The following is a 14,530-nucleotide window of genomic DNA, read 5'->3' as shown; positions in this document are numbered from 1 at the left end:
TACCACTTGACCTAGTTCTCCTAGAGTGGGACTTGTTTGCAGATCGGACAAAAGCTGAAGACACAGTGGAATGGCAATTCTCTAGGAGATCATACCAAATCCTGCATCCACCCTAAATATTTCATCTAGCTGTGAAGTCAAAAAAGCTTATTCCTGAAATGACAGGAATAGTTCTTGCAGATTCTGATATGCTATGCAAACACTATAAAATGTGAGCTATGTTAGATCTGGCAGCCATTGGCTCTAACTGTCTCTTTTTATTGAGTTAAGCAATGCTTACAGAATAACTTTCTATGGCTTCAAATACTTCCAAGAATTAAACCTTGCAGAGCTCTGTAGCTAGACACATTGTCTCTGTAGGTTTGACATGTTCATTTGACAAACTAGCTAAAATAGCATCTTTTGGTTTGAATAAATTGCCCCTTAGACCCAGACAAAAAATTGCTCAAAATCTTTCTGCTTATTCATGCAGCAATGACACAGATTTCCAAAGAAAGAGGACGTATGGTTAAAGCTAGAAAAAAATGCCTACTCTGTGCTCAGGCAGAAAATCTGATATTTTAAATATGTCCCTAAAAGGTTTATATTCCTTGGCTCACAGAATCAGACATTACATTTTTGTTGTTATGGCAGATTTCATGGTGTAATAGACAGCACTATGTAACTCGCAGCAATAAAGCTCAGTGGACTTTGCAATTGATGATTTCGTCACTGTGTACAACTGCACTGAATTGCTCTTTAACAAAAGCTTCTCCACATTTGCTTTTGAAGTTTAATTCAAAAGTTGGCTACAGAATAACCATTTGTCAGAGGGAACAATAAGTGTCAACTTTCACCTATGCTCGGTCGAAAAAGTGGCCGTAATCTCGTTGACACCAAGTCTACAATTTCATGGAAAGGTTCCCTTCAGTGCTGCACCAAAAACTGCGAAATGAACGGAGAAAGGCCGATTAGCTCAGTTGGTCAGAGCGTGGTGCTAATAACGCGAAGGTCATGGGTTCGATCCCCATATGGGCCATGTGGGTTTTGTTTGATGAATGACCCCTTGTCAACAAACCACCTGTTTGAACTTGTGTTGCTTATAACATTGCTTGTAAATCACAATCTGCTAAGACATGTTCCAAGTACATGAGAGTGTGTTCTTGATTACAAAACTTTGCCCATGGATTTGTGCTTGTTTACAAATCTTGGACAATGCAGAGAAAAGTATGAAATCAGAGGGACTCTGGCATTAGTGTAAGGCTCTCGATCGCTGTGTGAATAGGTCAAAGAAGCAATTCCAGAGGCATGCAGACAACCTGCATCCTCCCCATCAAATTATAGCCAGTTAGGTGTCTGGCAGTGCCAGGGAGTTCAAATCCTTTAGTCTGAAATGTGTTGGGATATGATTATGCCTGCCACTGAGGTCTGACAGCTCCACAGTTGCCTTGTGAAAAGAATACAGTATAGACCGGCACCCACATACATTACTGTACACATCAGAGATCAGCGCAGGAATATCAGTTTGTAAACCCGCCAAATCTGCCCCCACAGGCTCCCTGAGTTCTACTAATCGCTCCAACACCTTGTTTCAACCTCAGTTTCTTTTTTTTTGAAGCGCATGAGGCAGCTTCAGCTATTTCCACAGGCAATCATATTAGATGTGCCATCAGTAACCAGACATGTGACTTTATTTTATTCCCCATTCTTCCATAAGAGAGGATTTCACACAGGCCAAATTTTCAGCTGTATGCGCCTGCAGGAATTTCACAACACCAAGTAGTGTAGACTTCAGAAATGTGTTGTCATCTATAAAATGGCAGGTCACAGCCAAGAAGGCATCCACATTAAGAGATGTCCACATATCTGCTGACAAACTCATTGCAGGAATTTTCTGGACCTCAGCTTTGGCCTTCTCTTTCTCTTATTGGCATTTGGCCTCAACCATGGCCTTTACAGTCTAAAGGGAAGGAAGAAAATAATTATATATATTTTTAATACTACTCTCATAATGTATCCATGTCACCACACATACCTTCCTAGTTAGGAGAATATAAGTTGAATCCAATTTTGCTACCAAGTCCCTGAAGCTTTTATCCTCAACTATGCTAAATGGCTGTGTGTCTCTAACTATCATGGGGACCAAAGCCTCATCCAGGTCTTCCTTTCTGGTCACTGCTTTGTAAAGATTAGATTATACTTTGTCACCAAAAAATATAGTACTCACCAATGAAATTCACTTTATAATCCAATCCAAACTGCAAATAACATGTAAGGTGCAGAGAATAATGCAATATATATATATATATATATATATATATATATATATATATATATATATATATATATATATATATATATATATATATATATTTATGTATATAGAGTATATACACATTTTATATACATGTGCATAATAACGTTAACACCTTGTGACAACTGATAAATAAGCCAAATGACATTGGCAAGGGTGACAGTAGGAAAAACTCACTGGAATGGTGGAAGGGACTTGGAAGGTGTCAGACTCAAAAGGGAACTCATCCTCCTTCGGTTAACCCTGGATAAACCTGGGCAAAGATGAGTTGGGTAGAGGATGGCTGACAAATTGTAAGCATGAAAGATACACTACAGCATTCCTACACAAAGACATCATAGGAGATAGAAACAGAGCACAGTTCACCTGGATAGAACACCTGGGTAGAAATACAGTAACTCATTATTATAACAGTACAAAGAAATGAAATGTGGATCATCCAGGTGAGGTTCATCTGCTAATCTGCACATAAATATTGTTTGTGACAGTGCAGAATGTTGCAGGTAAATGGAGGGCAAGGTGCTGTCATTTTAAGCATTTTAAGGCAGGTCCAGGAAGGAGAAACCCCAGCAGGTAGGAAAAGTTAGTGGGGAGCACAGATAGCACAGCACTCCAGAATCATGTACTGGAGCATGGTGTGTCCACTGGGAGGAGGTGGGGTGGTTGGAAGAGCATAAAAGACTGTTGTTACTGCAAAGATTCATTTAGACCTTTCATTTGGACTGTTATTCTTTTTTTAGGGGGCGGGGGGGGGGCATGTATTTAATGAAATAATAACGAAAAATTAATAGATGAATTCATACCAACTCAAATTTGCTGGTAAAGAAATCATTTGTAAGGTAAAAGTTATTTTAAGAGTGATGTTAAGGAATTTTTTTAAATGTTAATTATAATTTCATTAGAATAATTCTAACATCTACGGGATGATCTGAGGGTTAAAGAAAAAAGAGGTGGACCTTATGGGCAATAAAGCAAAAGTCGTTATTGTAGTACAAGACCCTTTGTTCTAGCTAAGTGATCTGCTGCATCTCAGTTTGAGTCATGTAGAATTCTAAAGACAGAAAGTCTTTATTCTGGCATAAAATAAAACTGAAGGGGGAAACATACTTTGAGTTAGTACCAGTAGTTATTGATTGTACACAAAGTCCAGTATGCATCCAAATGTAATCAAGAGATATCTGTTGGAGCTGAACATCTCCAACTCGTACAATGCAATGTTTCTTCTTTGTGTCAAATGAACTTAACAATTCAAACATCCATAACTGGCCGTGTTTCTTGCCAACATACTGGTGTTTGGACTTATGGGATTACATGTCTGTTGCCTTCAATAGCTTAGTTGGTAGAGTGGAGGACTGTAGAATTTAAAACTGTTATCCTTAGTCTGTCAGTTAAAATCTGACTCAAAGGAAGTTTGTTTTTTCACATACAAGCTTCTTTTTTAAGTGAGCAAAAAGAGCGTCCCCTGACCAGGAATCAAGCCCAAGTTGCAGTGGTGAAAGTGTTGAATCCTAGCCACTCACCCACCAGCAATAAAGCTCAGATGCTTCTGACAAACATTTTTCAAACTCTGTATTCCTAGTATACTGACGATGTTTGTATGCATACTGGACTTGGTATGCATGAGCATTAGGAGGTCATAAAGAGAGGTATTCATATTTCTTTTTATTCCACATAAAAATTAAGTTTGAAAGAGAATCCTAGCCACTAGCTCACCAGGGATAAAGGTGACAGTTTCCTCTGACATGAACATGACCTACATTCATTGGTAACATTTTGATCGAAACCAGGCAAAAGTATTTAGTCACTAGCTGAAATAGCTCAGCTGGGTGAGTGTTAGATTGAATATCAAAAGACTCCTAGTTCAGTCCTGGGTTTTGGTAGCTGTGCAAGACCAAGCTCCTCATCAAACTGTCCTCTTTTTAAGAATATTTCATAAACTTTTACATTCCTTTCCTAAAAACGAATGACATTACTGTTTTTACGCTATTGTTAGAAGTCATAGTGTAATAGTGCTCTAGACTTTGAATTCAGTGATCCTACTTAAACTTTAGTGGAATTTGCACTTCCTTATGATATGTTTCCTCACTGCACAGAGAGCCATTTGAACATTGGCTTCTGTATAAACGCTTTTGAAATGTTTTTCATTAGTTGTCTACTGGCCAAACCACTGGACAAGGGGAGGGTAGGTGTCAGCTTGCATGTATGCTTGTGTTGGTATCCTGGTTCACACACTCCCTGTGTTTTCATGGAATGGGGCCTACCTCAGCTTCCTTTGGCTCATGGATGGGCTTTGTCCTACCAAAAAAGGTGATGCAAATAAGTCATCTGCTTACTAAAGTTCTTGAAAATCACACTCTGCGAAGAGGCATTGCATAATGCAAAAAAACCTTCAGAAACAATACACTCTAATGACAGCAACCAACATACTTAATACAGGAGTGACCTCAGGGGTGATCTCATCCAAAGGCCACAACAGGAACAACAGGCTTAAGAAGGGACACATGAAATGACCTCAAAACACAAAAGTGAGCAGGTAAGTTGAGTTGATATGTGACTTCATTAATGTGCTTGGTCATTTCATATGGACCGATATACTTGGGACCTAACCTGCGACATGACCCCGGCTTGCGGTAGTCCTGTGTAGAGAGCCACACTCTGTCACCAGGTTGGTATATCGGGTTCTCCCCTCTGTGCCTGTCCGCAATTTCCTTATACGTTCAGAGAACTCATACAATACACTGATCTGTTTCCTCCCATACCCTTTCGCTCCGCTGCATCCACTCATCCACAGCGGGGAAACCAGCTGATATGGAAGTCCATGGGACATTTGAGGCTGATAACCTAAAATACAATAAAAAGGAGTCAAGCCAGTGGATGAACTAGTAAGTGAATTTTGGGCCATTTCTGCCAATAAGAGGAACTTGGACCGGTCTGATGGATTGTTCATATAAAAACAATGTAGGAATTGGCCATTTGACTGTGGATGTAAAACTAATAGCTACCCCGATGTGTTCAATATAGGAAGCCCAAACTCGAGATGTGAATTGATGTCCCCAATATGATATTATGTCCTCTGGGATGCCAAATATACGGAACACCTGGTTAAACAAGGCTTCCACAGTTTGGCAGGCTGTAGGCATACTCGGAAACACAATGAACCACACACCCCTGGAGAATCCATCAACTACAGTGAGGACAGAGAGGTCAGTAACGCAATCTAAGGTGATGTGAGACCAAGGACTTTCTGGTACGGGAAGAAGCATGAGCTTTCCTGTGGGTAGGGTCTTAGGCATCTTGCTTTGACTGCAAATTGAACATGAAGAAACATACTTATAAATATCGCTTGTCATAGCCCTGAACCAGCGAAGAATGAGCCCACTTCAACAGATGGTCACAGCACAAGGTAGGTAATGTTTTCCCGACAGACATTCCATTGGGATGACTGTGTCTTGTATGGCTTGTTTATTCCATCATCTATTTTATATACACTTGTCTATTTAATCATCTATTGTAACTTGGACTTGTCGTATCGTTGTGAAAGTACAGCTCCTACCCCGATGTTAGCAGCATCAGCTTCCACGACAAATGGAATGGAAGGATCAGGATGTCGACGTATGCTAGTCGTGGTAAAAGCTTCTTTCAGTTTCCTGAATGCTTGATCAGCCTCCTGATTCCAAAGTAGCTTGGTCATTGCTCCTTTCAGGAGGGCTGTGAGAGGAGCTGCAATGCTGCTAAAATTCCATATGAAGCATCGGTAAAAGTTTGCAAATCCCAAGAATCTCTGGAGTTTTTTAACTATAATAGTAATGGGCCACTGGAAGATGGCATTGATCTTCTTATCATCCGTAGTGATTTCACCATGGCTGATCACGTATCCTAGAAAAGTTATAGTTGGAAGGTGGAACTCACATTTCTTTCCCTTTACAAACTCAATAAACTTTTACTCTTTACTACTCAATGCATAAAGCTGTCTGTGTTTGATGTGCTCTCATTTTCCCACCACATCCATTTAGCAGTACTTCTGAATAACCGAAATGGCTTAAAACAGCTGAGGGGATGTTTGAAACTGAGTGATAAGATGTTCAGCAATTTATATATGATAATACAAGGCAGTAAATTAAATTGGGCTGAACTGGACAATAGTACCTGGCATGAAAAGTATGTCGTAGAGAGAGTAACAAAAAACTCAACCTCTCACCTCGCGCTCTGAGATGTCTCCGTCACTGTCTGTAGTGTCCTCTAGGATACTGCTGCCCTCACTAAAGTGTGTCACCCTGACCGGGTCAAACATCTCTTGAACATAATAACTACACAATGGAAAATCAGCTTCAAGTGCTGCACTGAGCAAGAGTGCACTGTAAATGGCCAGATATAAATGGCAATGTCAGTAGTAAATTTATATATGCAGTCATGGAACAGGACCTAGCTGTAGAGCACAGCTTTAAGGTGCATATTATGATGTGCTCTTAGCAATCATCCTCCTGGCTGTGTCTTGCTCTTTTGGCCAAATGTTTCTCTTCCAAAGCAGACAGACCAGACTCGCTGCATATTACTCCGTGCACTATAAATAAACCACATGTATAATGCCTTGTAAACAATGGAAGAAGGGAAATTTGAATTGTGACTACTCTGTTAAAGGGGCGGATAAGGCACCCCACCCAAACCCCCCGAAAGCTGTTCTGTTATCCCTAATTGCTATGCAATAGTCCTGTGATTAACTCAAAGGCTGGAGAAGTTTCACCTTTCTCTACTTGAATCCTGAAGGCTGTTTGGTTCTGTAGCCCACAATCCATCCTGTGTAATTAAACATTCACATCATAACTCGACCCCGTGCAATAGGGCAAACTCACTCGGATGGGGGAAAGGATCACAGACTACCTGTACTGCTGCCGCAACTCTGCGGCCATTCCAACAACATCCACATACATTCCAGCAACATCCTATTATAGGACACAGTGGGCTTAAGTACACCCATTTAATAGCATGTTGGACCTTCTTTGGCCTCCAGAACTGCAGAAATTCTTTCTGGCATAGTTTCCACTATGTGCTGAAAATACTCTGCAGGAATCTTGGTCCAATCTTCATAGGATATTTTCTCTCAAATTACATGGAGGGACTGACATGTTCTAAACTGCCTGTTATACTCTTACAGCCGCTTTGAAATACAAAAAAAACATATTTATCTTCCACTCCACTCAAGGATGGCCACACTTGGAATTTCCCTTGGCACATTTAAAACATTGTGTGAGCCAGATAGCTTCTGATTTCAACCTTCCAATGCTCTGAGTATTAGTGTTCCATGCATATGAGTTGCTTCAACACGTCCATGCGTGTTGTAAAGAAACACAGTGTAAGCAGTATTAATGAAAGTGCATCTCTACCTCAACAGTGCATCTCTACACTTTCGAAATGCGCTGCAAATTTAGAAAACACATACAACTTCAGGAACAAAGTATCAAGCACAGATGAAGACGTTTCTATGGTTATCTCGGTTTTATAAATATTAGCCTATAGAGTTGGGCTTAGTACGTGAATAAAAGATGGAATTAAACATGCATAAATTACGGTGTCCTGGAAAACCCATCGTGCTGCAAATAAACAAAGCATATTCATCAAAGTGGTAACACACTTTAGAAATGCGGTGCAAATTTAGAAAACACATACAACTTCAGGAACAAATCCTGTCACAACATAACGGAAGTGCTGTTTCCGGAGGACACGGAAAGGGGTGGACTTCTATGAGATTAGCGTGAAGTCTATTGGAAGTAGTGACAACTGAGTAAAAAGGGTTGTTTTTTTCCAGTTACCACGGTGTTATCAAGGGTAGGTATGTGATACAGAATTGAAGACTGACCTATTCATGCTCTGCATTCTTGCATATTTATTTATACATAAGGCAGCCTTAAAAACATGGGATGGAAATCCCATTTAACACAATATGCACTGTTTTACAGTCAGAGTGAAATGAGTAACATTCTCCTTTTAATATATATATTTTAAATGTTAAAATTCTTAACTATGTCAGTTAAGCTGCCAAAAATGCCCCTTTTGAAATTTGTATTTCTAATGTCACAAGAACACTTTATTGACCTATCTCTGCCTATTCAGCCTATAGAGGTTTAGCACACCCACTTAAATTGCCTTTCTCAGGCATTTCAGCTCTGAGTACCTTTTGAATGAAGCACAATACAGGGCAGCCAATCATAAAGGAGCTCATTTATCTTACATCCGTCTTAAAGGTGCAGTAGCAACAGGTGCCTGTTGAATTCCAAGCGATATATATATAGAGAGGTTGGAAATTGGTTGTGCAAAAAAAAAAAAAAACCAGGCTGAAAACGAGTCGTTTCCGCTCTGTGAATTGGGAGAAAGGGACAGTGTGTGGAAGCCCAACCCCAGTCATATAGGTTTGCTTCTAACAGTACCATTACCATCACCCACTCTGGTGCACTAGTTTGAGTGTATTAGAACTAGTAGCAATGCTGAAGCATTACATGTATCTATAACAAATATTCTGACCATGATGAAGTGATAGGTTTGTTAAGGCAAACTGTGTATGCAATACATGTTGCTTAGGTCACTTGCTCCAATTGTACACAACTCTAAAGCTACACAACTGTACATTAGTTAAAGTCTACACAGTGTCAGTCATGTGAAGTACAACTGAAAGTTCCCCTGTTGTATTCTTCCAACAATCAAGTTCTGCGTAAGTTGGGGCAAAATAATATGAGCTTCACATCAAAGAACATTTTAAACAAATGGACTGTATGTACATCTTTTTTCTAATGTTACAATTGAAGTCTAAAGTTATATCTCTTATCAGTGGAGGATGCACTTGCTCAAACCTTTCCTTTAGATTCCTTTTGTACACACTACAGACTGTGACCTCGAGATGCTTGAATGAATGTTGAACATTCACACTTGTGCATGAGTGCAGACTGTTAGCTAATGCATCATGATGAGCCTATCCTTTTTGAGTTACTTATTGAGATCATTCTCATAGCGAGTTCATTACACCTTGTGTACTCGATGTAGTGCGGTGAGCAGTTTCAATCTTAGTTACAATCTTAGTTATCAAAGACTCACTCCACCGACCAAAGCCTCTTCTCTTAGACAACATGACAAAACCATTGCAGCTTGAGAGCAAAAATCGAGCCTTGTAAGAGGTGTTATGTTCCATAGGCAGATTGACATCTTAATGCGATACACATGAACTCAATTTTCTTTGCATACATGTACATTGCACTTGTAATGTTTCTGATATTGCTTCTCTCCTGAATAGCTCAGTCAGTAGAGCATCAGACTTTTAATCTGAGGTCCCTGTTCAAGTGAAAATATTGTTCTTTGCCACTAAAGTGCGCTTGAGAAGTTTCTTGAAATACCTCTAGATCAACCTAAGTCAAGGGACAGGACCCTGTTGCCTTGAGCCTTGTCGGTAGCCGACAAGCTCGCAAAATACACCAAGCCCGTTGTCATAGCAACCAGCACTTAGCTTGCTCGGACTAGCCTAGCTAAGATAGCCTTAATGGGCTAACAAAGACTCATTTCTACGCCAGGCGCACATACTACAAATGCATATTAGCTACATAACTGTTCCAATAAATGCGTGTATTACCATGCTATTCATTAATTTTCCTGTATGTGCACAACTGTAGACCGGGGGTTCTTTAACGTAATCCTCTTCGCAATTAGCTTAGCTAGCTAATAAAGCTAAGCTAGTTAGCCAGCCTAGCTAACTAACTGATATGTTTCAATGTGGAGACGCAGTAAGAGTGTCTCTAATAATTTGAGTTTGTTTTCAGTCGGTACGTACGCTCAAACGGTGTCATACAGTTATTGAATAAATCAGCAGAAGCTGTTATTAAAATAAATTTCTGCGTCTTTTCGAGGTCTTATCTTGACAGTGGTGAAGCTTAGCAGTGGTAACCTACATACGATTCGCATTAAATAAATTAAATACAAAAAAAAACACAAACATCTTTCTACGGTCAACTGAGAAGTCCATGTCTTTGTGAAATTTATTCTATGAGAATAATTTAATACTACTTGCTTTGGAAAAAGCAAACACTTCATGCCAAACTTAAGGTGTGCACGGCACAGTAATTGCTGTAGAAGACACATACATGTATTTTACACAGGCTGTTTATGTCTGTTCAGTACATATGGTTATATTACACCTTGGTTATGTGTAATATGGATATAAATGTTAAAATGTTCTATTACAGAACACGACACCTGTTGCGTTTTATATTGGTAAATCTCTGATATGACCACTGTAACATAAAGTTGCGGTTATAAATACGTGAAACATTTTTGATCGACTGAAATGTAGCTGTATGTACATGCAATATATTTGTGATTATGTAAATTAAACAGCTATTCTTATTCTTATGGCTAGCTAAATAAATTGCAATTTCGTCGTCTTCAAGGCATGGCATGGTGTTTATTCATTCTTCGGCATACAAAATGACGCCTTTTCACGTTGTGGAACTACAAATATGGCGGCCTTTTTTCTTTAGCGTTTTAATGACGTAAAAGCAGAGTCTCACCGTAAAGTCGGGCAGGAGGAGCTGGACTCATTTATTTCTTCGTATCTTTCCCCATCTAGCGGTCAATAACGGGTAGTCTTGAATTGATTTCTATCGCGTAATACTTTGGATATAAATGTTTAAATTTCCTGTTGCAGGACAGACAAAGTATAGTCAACCAGTTCTAACCTTTTGATAAAAACTTGAACTTCAAAGTAGGTGAATCTATTTCCTTAAACCAATCAGATCACAGTTCATTTACATAACATCAATGCTTTGAGTGCTTTAGATATGAGAACATCACAGTGATCTTTCTGCTCAAACATCAGTCAGTCTATAATTCTGTATTATGTGTTTTTATAGCTTCCAACTTTCATGAGTTCCTTGAATCTGTGGAGAAAAGTGCAGACCAATGTAGTTTCTTATTTGTGAACATTTATACATTCATTGTAATTTATTTATCATTTAAATGTTTTATTACTTTTAATTTATAGACATAAGGACACAGAAAACAGTTCATATACTGAATGAATTGTTACAAGGTAATATTTTCTAGATTGTGTTTACCATATGTTTTTATTTCTAAACGTTAATGCAGTGTGTTAATCTGTCACACCGAGGCAGAAGGGGTGAATCTGATATACCCCTCTTCCATTGTCAACTATTCAGAGTCCTCCAGTGGAGCTCATACAACTAAAGAAACACATACAGAGGTCACTGGAGGTTCTAAGTTACATCTAAAGTGGTCTAGTTGTGACGTTGCGAGGATAAGCAGGATGCGGGGACGAGGCACGATGAAACGCACTTTTATTTTTGCAAACATGCAAAACATACAACAAAGCTCAAATACTATGCACATCTCAAACACCAACACACGTACTATGACACACGAGACATATATACACCCAAGCCGATTACACATAACAGAGAACAGGTGAACGACACGAGAGGGTGTGGCAACACAGACGAACACACACACACCAAGATGTTTGAGGAGGGGGCGGGGCCACAACATGACACTAAGCCTGTACACACTGTTCCAACACTACCCTGTAGGGCACCATCTCCATGGAAGTATATTTTTAAAAGCATGTTTGATAACCATATTTATACTGGAACAATTTAATCAAATGAGTTGTGTTTTTTGTTCCTCTCTAAGACGGTTCGGATGCCGATATTGAGATTTGAGTCTGAGCAAGTTGAGAAACCCACTGTGAGGGTTTCTGGGTGCTCTGGAGGAGCACCCAGAAGTCGTACACCTGCACCAAGCCTGAGACCCCTCTGCCCCTGACACAATTGCCCAGGAATGCGGGCATGTACCTAGACTATGAGGATGGACAGCTGTCTTTCTATTACATACTAACATATCTACATATTTATCGGAAACCTCCGGGAGAAGAAGCTGTATCTCCTCTTTGCGCTGCTGGACAGACACACTTATGACACTGTACTCATCAAAAGCAGCACCAGAGATGCACTGAGTCATATCCCGCTACACACCTCTCAGGCCAGCTTGTTTGCACATTTTGTCATAAAACTTAAGCTGTCATTTGTTGCTGTTATATATAAAATTACCAAATTAAAAAATAAATAAATCAAAAAGTACTTGTGGCTAGAGAAGCACAGCCAATCACATAAACAAGATATAATGTCAGTAATGTTTGCGGCAGGTGTTTCAAATGTGCCCAGACTCATATTCAAAAATATCCATGTTTCAACAGTTTGAAGGTGGCCATGACACTAACAGTTTGGTGGAAATTCCACAAGATATCAAACTCCACACTCACACGAACTATTCATTCTCCCATTTGGAACAATCCAGGCTTTACCATGAACAAAAATATTAAACTTTACATCTTGGACAGAAAAAGGCATTACAAACCTTAAACATATTTATCCTAAGACTTGTTTCATGTCACGCCCACAACTAGCCACAAAATATGCTATAGAAAGCCCCCAGTTCCTACAATACCATCAGCTAAGATCACCTATGTGTTCAAAAATCAATTCCGATACCTACATCCATATCAGAATTTATAAACAAACATTCTTAATACAAAAAACCTATTATCTAAGATATACAAAATAATAGTGAAATCAAATCTCACAGTTACTCTCCCATTGAGACAATAGAAGGAACATTTATTACTAGCCCATGACGCTGCAGTTTGGATTAAAATGTGTAACAATAATTACCACATGACAGCAACACTGACCTACAATGCATTCAGTACAAAATAATACAGAGTACATTATACTACACATTGGATGTTTAAAATTGGTTTCACAAGCTCAGCAATCTGTACATACTTTACTCAAATCACAGTTGACGATTACATTCACGCCACGTGGCAGAGCACACCTATCAAGCAATTTTGGCAAGTCGTCATCAAGTTCGAGTTCAAGTTCAAGTGGTTTTATTGTCATTTCAGCTATATATACAAGTACACAACAAAAACGAGACAACGTTCCTCCAGGGCCATGGTGCAACATAAAAACAACAGTGCAACAGACAACATGCTACACAAGTGCAAACAGTCCAATATAGTGCATCACCAACATATCCCATGCTTTAAATAACCATATCCATCCAACACCCTCTTTATGTCTCCTAGGAGACATATCATCAACCAATATGACAGGATACTATGTATAACATTATTATATTGATATAATAAAAATATTCTTGCAAAAAAACAACAAACAAAAAACATATTCATGAACTGGAAAACAAAAAATAATATTAGTGTCACCCAATAGAAAAATCTATTGATAGAGTATATATATCAATAGAATAATTCTCAGAATTAATCAATAACAGAACCAATAATCTAGAGTGGACACCTTTGATAAAATCCATACAGAGCCAATCCATAAACGATAAATATCACACTCTAATACGTGTACATATACAATCCAACATACATGTACTCACACATAACCATATACATAGATACATACATACATACATACATACACACACACACACACACACACACACACACACACACACACACACACACACACACACACACACACACACACACATCATTCCTGTAATGGTGCAGATGGCGAATACTTAAAAATATTATATATACATTTTGCGTTTGTCTGTTCATCTGTCTGTCTTATTTTGAATAATAAAGCTCTAAAGGTCCACTGATGGGGGGTAATAAATTCATATATTTATTTCTCCAGATTTCTAACTCTGAGAGAAAAAAAACGTCCTTTTACAAATTGCACCTCGTTGTGGACCTCGGCTAGGTTTACATTCCAGGTGATTATTTTTAAGTTATAAATAAAAAGAAATAAAAAATAAAGTGTAACAGTTCCCGATGAGGCGGTATGGTGGAAGCGGGCCAAAAAAATCAAAATCTTCAATATGTCGCATGTAATTTACTCTAAATAAAAATATTTAGATATGATTTACATACGAGTTATATTTTTAGGCCTACTAAATGTATACTTTAAATACGTTTATTAATTAGCACAGATAATATATCTGCTCTTTATACTTGGATTTCTAACCTACATATTTAAAAATTTAACTGATGTATTTATTTCTGCAGATTTCTAACTCTGAGAGAAAAAGACGTCCTTTTACAAATTGCACCTCGTTGTGGAACTCTACTAGGTTTAATTCCAGGCGAGTATTTTTAAGAGGCTAGATTTGTGCTCACAAGCTGCGATGGTGGTTTTTTCATAGCTTCTA

The 14,530-nt window shown here is 38.7% G+C and overlaps 1 non-coding gene across 1 annotated transcript; it reads left to right on the top strand.

Moving 5' to 3' along the window:
• The first annotated feature begins 944 nt into the window (after positions 1-944).
• On the top strand, positions 945-1,018 carry trnai-aau (transfer RNA isoleucine (anticodon AAU)). Its single transcript has one exon. It is a non-coding gene; the product is annotated as a tRNA-Ile (tRNA).
• Positions 1,019-14,530: the final 13,512 nt, after the last annotated feature.

The sequence above is a fragment of the Electrophorus electricus genome, unplaced genomic scaffold (genome assembly GCF_041902795.1).
Source record: "Electrophorus electricus isolate QZ-2024a unplaced genomic scaffold, ASM4190279v1 Scaffold83, whole genome shotgun sequence".
Classification (NCBI taxonomy): Eukaryota; Metazoa; Chordata; class Actinopteri; order Gymnotiformes; family Gymnotidae; genus Electrophorus; species Electrophorus electricus.
Note: the sequence above shows the minus strand (reverse complement) of the source record. Positions and strands in the feature narration are given on the sequence as shown.